Source organism: Podarcis bocagei (genome assembly GCF_964188305.1).
Source record: "Podarcis bocagei genome assembly, chromosome: 4".
In the NCBI taxonomy this organism is placed as follows: Eukaryota; Metazoa; Chordata; class Lepidosauria; order Squamata; family Lacertidae; genus Podarcis; species Podarcis bocagei.
In genome coordinates, this window is record NC_138128.1 from 45,821,463 (window position 1) to 45,827,680 (window position 6,218).

A 6,218-nucleotide genomic window follows, 5' to 3' on the forward strand; every position below is an offset into this window, starting at 1 on the left:
TCATGCTACACGACCCCACCTAAGCGGAACATGTCCTCCAAGGCCATTCATACTTCTCCACACAGTGCGTGAAACTGTTAGTCGTCCTCACAGCAGACCCATTAAAATAAATGAACTAAAGACCGTTTAGAGTAGGGTCTACTCTGACTATGATTTAGTGGGTGTGGGTTTAGTTTTTTAAAGGCCTGAGTCTTTCATTTTAATTTCGCTTCCATACCTCTTAAAAACCACAAAACTGAGAGCCCAGCTACTGCTTTTTGTATACATATTTTTTTGTTCATGATCAGTTGGAAGAAGAAAAATGAACATATTGGAGTTCATCAGATCTTCACACCAAAATGTAATGGACAACTGGGGAGGGAAGGGGAACTCAGGTACCAACTTCTGAAATTATATAATCTCTGAACTATCATCTGATATGCACAAGTGACATACACTTCATTTATGCCAGGGATAGGGAGCATGTGGCTCTCCAGGTGTTGTTGGAGTCTAACTCTGGCCAATGGAGCTGGTGAAGAGTGGACACCAGCGACCAGGCAGGATTTCTTTCCCTTCAGCTCAACAGTCACAGGGCAATTTTTTAGAAGCTGTTTTTCAAAATTCAGAAGTAAGGTGCTTCAACAAGACTTATACCCGCATAATGTATTTCAGAGTGTGGCCTGAACTGCTCTGGCTGCTGACTCAGTTTCCAGTGCAAGGTTTGGTCTGTCCATGTGGGCAGGCAGGCGCAGAAAATTTAAGGAGTCCAGACCGTCCGTGCGTCGAACAAGTGGATTCCGAGCCAGCTGAACTCCGTCTTAGGGTTCCCTCGAGACAAGGCCACTCCGGCTTCTACCAGCCTCATGGAACTGCAGCTTCAAGGAATGCCCTCAACTACCCATCCTTCCACTGTGCCCTCGTAATTCTGCAAGACCTACTTCAGTTCTCGAGGTTGTCCTACCTGGGCCTAAACCGAAGCATTCCCCCCCCCCCAGTCTGTTAATACGACAATCTTCTTAATAAGATAGGCTTGTGATTTAGATCTCAAGGAGTTGGGGTCCCTAGAGCTTTGGTAGGAAAGGCAGGGTAACCCCCGTAGCGTTAACTCAGGTTGGACCACGAAGATCTCAGAACTAAGAAAGTCGAATCCGCTAAAACTCAGAGGTTATAGTCGTGGGGTGGCAAGTCCATTAAATAGACCCACTGAAATAATGAGTCGTGCTCATTAATTTCAGTGGGTAAAACTTAGTTGGATACTATGTTATGTGCTCCACCTTCCCTTTCCCTCCACGGGCCAAGGTGGATATAGAGACAGGACTTCAACCCCAACCCAAATATTCCAGCGTTCCCCACTGTACAATCATGACTCAAAAAGTAGCTCTAGTATTGAGCTTCTGAAAACCGGTAAGGTAATGACGTGACAATTATCATTCCTCTGGATTCTATATGTCGCCCCCCCCCCCAGTTCAATCCCCGCTTCCACCAAGCAGTTTGCGTCCTCTAAAAGGAATGTGCCAACAACACAAACTTTTAAGAAGTTTATGGAGCAGCCCTATGCACGTCTACGCAGAATTAAGTCCCATTGAGTTCAAGTGTGTAGAGGACTGGAACTATCATTTCATTTTTAAAACGCGTTTACAGATACAATCGCAACCCCTAGCAAAGAAGGAGACTCGTTAAAGTTCAGGATCGCGTCTACGCAGCTATGATGGAAAACTTTTTGCTAGTTCTGCTGCTGCTGCTAATGAAAACCACAGGAAAGGGTTGAGAATGGCACTTTTGAACTTTCCTATAAAAAAGCCCCACCCCCAAAACCCCAATATTTCTACGGAAGATTGTTTTGAGCAGCATTGACGATTTCAGAAGTAACGAAACGAGTCTCTTGCGTGTGAACCCCAATTTTATCCACATTGATTCAGGCGCTGTCTCACTGAGGGCAAGGGCGCTTGCTTCCAGGTCAGGTCAGAAAGCGCAGGACTTAATTAATTAATTACATTTATACCCCACCTTTCCCCCAAGCAGCTCAAGGTGGCACACATGGTTTTCTTTCTCTCTGTTTTCATCCTCACAACAATAACCCTGGAAGGTAGGTTAGGCTGAGAGGTAGTGCTGGGCCCAAGTTTACTCTGGGCTACGTGGGGATTTGAGCTCCCGTGGCCCCGTCCAGCACTCTAACCACTAAACCACACTGACCATCCATTCGAGGAATTGTGTCCATGAAATACTGTTTTAGAAGGGAGGGGAGTTTCCCAGACATTTTCAAAACCAGCGCGGATTTATTCACGCTGAATAGGATACATGTATTAGAGGAAATACCACATTTTCCTACACTGGTGAAGGGGGGGGGGGGCTTGCTTATAGAGCTTTTCCTGATTCCAGATGATTCCACTACACCTGTTTCTGTGCTTTGCTGGGTCCCTTCAGAGCTGAGTGAAATTGGGAGCCCCATTTCCCAGGACCTAGAATCATCTCCGTTCCCCCTTGTTTCCCTTCTTATTGCCTCAGAGTGCAGCCCTCCCCTTTCACATCAGTTTAGAATTACTTTCACAGAGGAAATGGTTTGCATATTTCCTAAATTTATAAGCCAGAAAGTTTTCGACATTTACTAATTGCTGCGGCTACCGATGGACGGGCCAGTTCTTCCCAAGCAGGATCAGGCTAATGTTGTTATTCTTAATATAGCGCCATCTATGGACATGGCGCTTTAGAAAAACAGGTTAGACAGGTCCCTTGCCCCGAGGGGCTTACAATCTAAAACAAACAAAAGAAAATAACAGAGGAAGGGGTGGGTGGGACTTGAACCAAAACCTCATTGACTGAGAGTTAGAGAACAAAGACACTAATCTTACAATCATCTCGAATTAAATTTATTTTATTGGTTTCAGGGGGATTGAAGTCTCAGGGAAGTCAATGTCACGTCGGCGCAATTTGAAACCCAAATATTTGAATGGCACATAGAGGAGAGTTCTGTTGCCCTCAGGTCCTGCTTGCGGCCATCCCAGAATAAGCATCGGGTTGGCCACTGTGAGAACAGGATGCTGGACTAGATGAGTCTTTGGTCTGATCCTGCAGGGCTCTTCTCACTTTCTTATTATTCAAGGAAGCTGAATGCCACCCAGTGATGTTTATGTGACTACACCACTTCAGCATTTGCTTTTGCTACTGCCATTATTATTTCCGCACACATACACCTCGCTACAAGTACGCAAGGCAGCATAACCCGTTTGAAAACATTCCCAAAGAATGCAGATCCCGTTCTTAGTCCTGCTGTTAATTTGGTCAACTCTGCCATAGATGGAACCTTGTTTGCTCCAGTTCTCAAGTGGAACTTCCTCTCTTCCCCTCCCATCTCTCCAATGAGAGCAGACGGAGAGAGCAGGTTTTTATCTGGACTCAAGGGATTAGTTTACTACTCAATTTGATTCAGTTATACTTGAACTGAAATTAATTTGGGACCAAACTGTATTCGTCACCCGACGTACATCCAATTGTGTTTAAACAGGGGTTTGTTCTCAGGAAAGTGCACAAGGGCTGTAGCCTGTATAAATACACATGCAACCATTTCTTTCCTATTTCGCTCAAACCATTTAACAAAGACCTCAGTGCAATCATTTTATTAGATGTAAGCCGATTTCTCGTGAAAGTCAAAGGCATAAATCAGCATAATTTTAAACCAAAACCATGGTGACAAAAATGCAAACTTTTTATTGAGAATGTGCTTTGAAAGTGACCCTCATTATTGGATAAGTACAGCTATTATCCATTTCGGAACAATGAAGCAAGTTAGCAGCTCTTTCCCCCCCGAAATTAATAGCCTGGATAAACTTCTGTATACAGTAATATAAAACACAGCCAAGCAATTTTTATGGGCTTAGAAGACAACTCGAGTCAATTGTCCATTTGTTCAGATTTGCTTACACTTTATTTAAAAGATGTGTTCACTATGGAGGTTGTGTCACGGGGGGTATCGGCGGAAACTTCACCTCTGTAAATCAACACGTGGCGTTTCCTTTGCTCCCCCCCCACTCCGTCTTCTTCTAGAGTCCGTTTGGCTGTTTGAAATTGACCAGACTCTGTGGCAGCTTCAAGAAGCTAAAGTATTTCTGTTTGAAATGATTGTTTTTAAGCTGAATGAAACGGACTGTTACGTCTGCTAAATTGGCGTGTCAACAGGCATATATGCCTGGGAAGATAAAATAGCTAAAAAGGAAAGGTTTAGCTCCACGATACCAAATCAGAGCGCATCTGATCGCAGTTGGTGAGATGGATTGTGTGTGTGTGTGTGTGTGTGTGTGTGTGTGTGTGTGTGTGTGAGAGAGAGAGAGAGAGAGAGAGAGAGAGAGAGAGAGAGCGGGAGAGGGAGAGAGAGAGAGAGAGAGAGAGAGAGAGAGAGAGAGAGAGAGAGAGAGAGAGGTTTATATTCTCAGGATGAAGAACGAGAGAGTAAGTGGCAGACGGAGATCCCAGCAACCCATCGCATAATCGACTGGCATATAAAAAGCATTTTTGTCACCCACCACATCACGTGTCGTTCCACAACCGTGCTTCCAATTCGTTAATATTTTCAGAACATTTCAACGTTGTTGTTGTTATTGTTTTGGTCCAGTGTCTCACAATCCATCACCATCTTTATTTAAGGCAGAGGGGTTTGTTTGTTTGTTTGTTTGTTTGTTTGTTTGTTTGTTTGTGTATTTGTTTCTTAATTTTGGATATAAAGCTTTGTGGCAATTATCTTTGAGCTTCTCGAAAGTGATTTGTTGTTCATCTTTCCGGTCTATAAACTCTCAGACCAGCCTAAATTCTCCGCAATTAATTTTCAAGGTCAAATATTCCGCTAATATTTCCTGCTCCCGCAGGGTGTCATTCCCGCAGCTCTTACAAATTTGCCAAGGGATTTACAGCAACCCGACAAAAGTAGAGGTTTGTCCAAGGCCCCACAAGGAGTCGACCCGGCAAAGGAGGGGAGGGATCCAGACTGAAGTTAGAGGCTGCCATTCTAAAGGTACTTACTGAACATAGTGGAATCTGTTCACCAGGCCAGTGCTCGAAATGGCTTCGGAAACAGCAACGTCGAACTTAGTGTGATTTACTTCAGAGCAGTATTTAGGATCAGGCTAAGCTTTTGACAAGGATGATACCGGCTCTCTCTCTCTACACCTCACTTCCTCCGGGTCTACACATCTAGCAGAATGAGGTGGGGAGGTAGCCAAAACGCACTGGTGTGCCAAAACGCACTGTGCCATTTTAGCATGGGGGGTCGGGGAGTCACACTTCTTAAACAACCCCCTGAATGAAAAACAGTAGGAGGAGGGCTGGCTTACTCGTTTACCACAGCACACACCCCGTTCCCAAATCGCCTGCGCTTAGACTCTCCCTACCATTCTCATTCTGCAGCAGCTGTAGATAACGACTTAAGGTCCAGTCCTATAGCTGCTCCCAAGCGAGGAAACCTCTTTGGACTCAACAGACTGTTAGGGTGTTTTAATGAAGACATGGGATTGGAACAAAACAAAAGTCAGCACCTCTATCCAGGAGCTAGTCTTTTCCTGGCTCTCCTATCCATCCATCATCCATCCATCCTTAGATTGATGCCAGTGCCTCCTAGCCTGTTCCAGTCCTGCGGCCCGGAGAGTTCACAGCATTCCTCGCTTTCGGTGTTGGCTTTCAAAGGAACCGAGAGAGGCTTTCTCTTTCCAAAGCCTTCTCCTCCTCCTCCTCTCGCGAGCACTAATTGGGTGAGCAATTGACAGAAGTTAATAACAGCGCAAGAAAAATGTCTCCGAGCCGCTGGCCAAATGAGGAGTGCATTATGGCGAATTGATTTGGGGCGCTCGGGGGCCTGGCTTATTTAACAGCAAGCATTAAAGTATTAATATTTTAGATGGGATCCGAGTCTATATTTTTTATGTCGGGCAATTGACGGACATTAAACTTTAATGAAATGATCTGCTGGCCAGATTTAGAAGGCTTGTCAGCCCAAAGGAACAAGGACCATTAGCACGCAAAAAATAATAATGGGGAGGGGAGCGGTAGCACTTCCACTAACAGGTAAATAATTAAAAAGAAATGCTAGCCTACCAGGTCAGGGGGATTATTTAGAGCCGGGAGCCATTATCACGCAGGCACAAAATGCAACTCTCGAGGTGGGGGGCGCGCGTCGAGGTAGAAATAGACGCGCAGAAACGCGCTTACGCAGGCGCGCAAACTTAACGGCAGAGCCGCGTCTTGGAGCGAGGTTT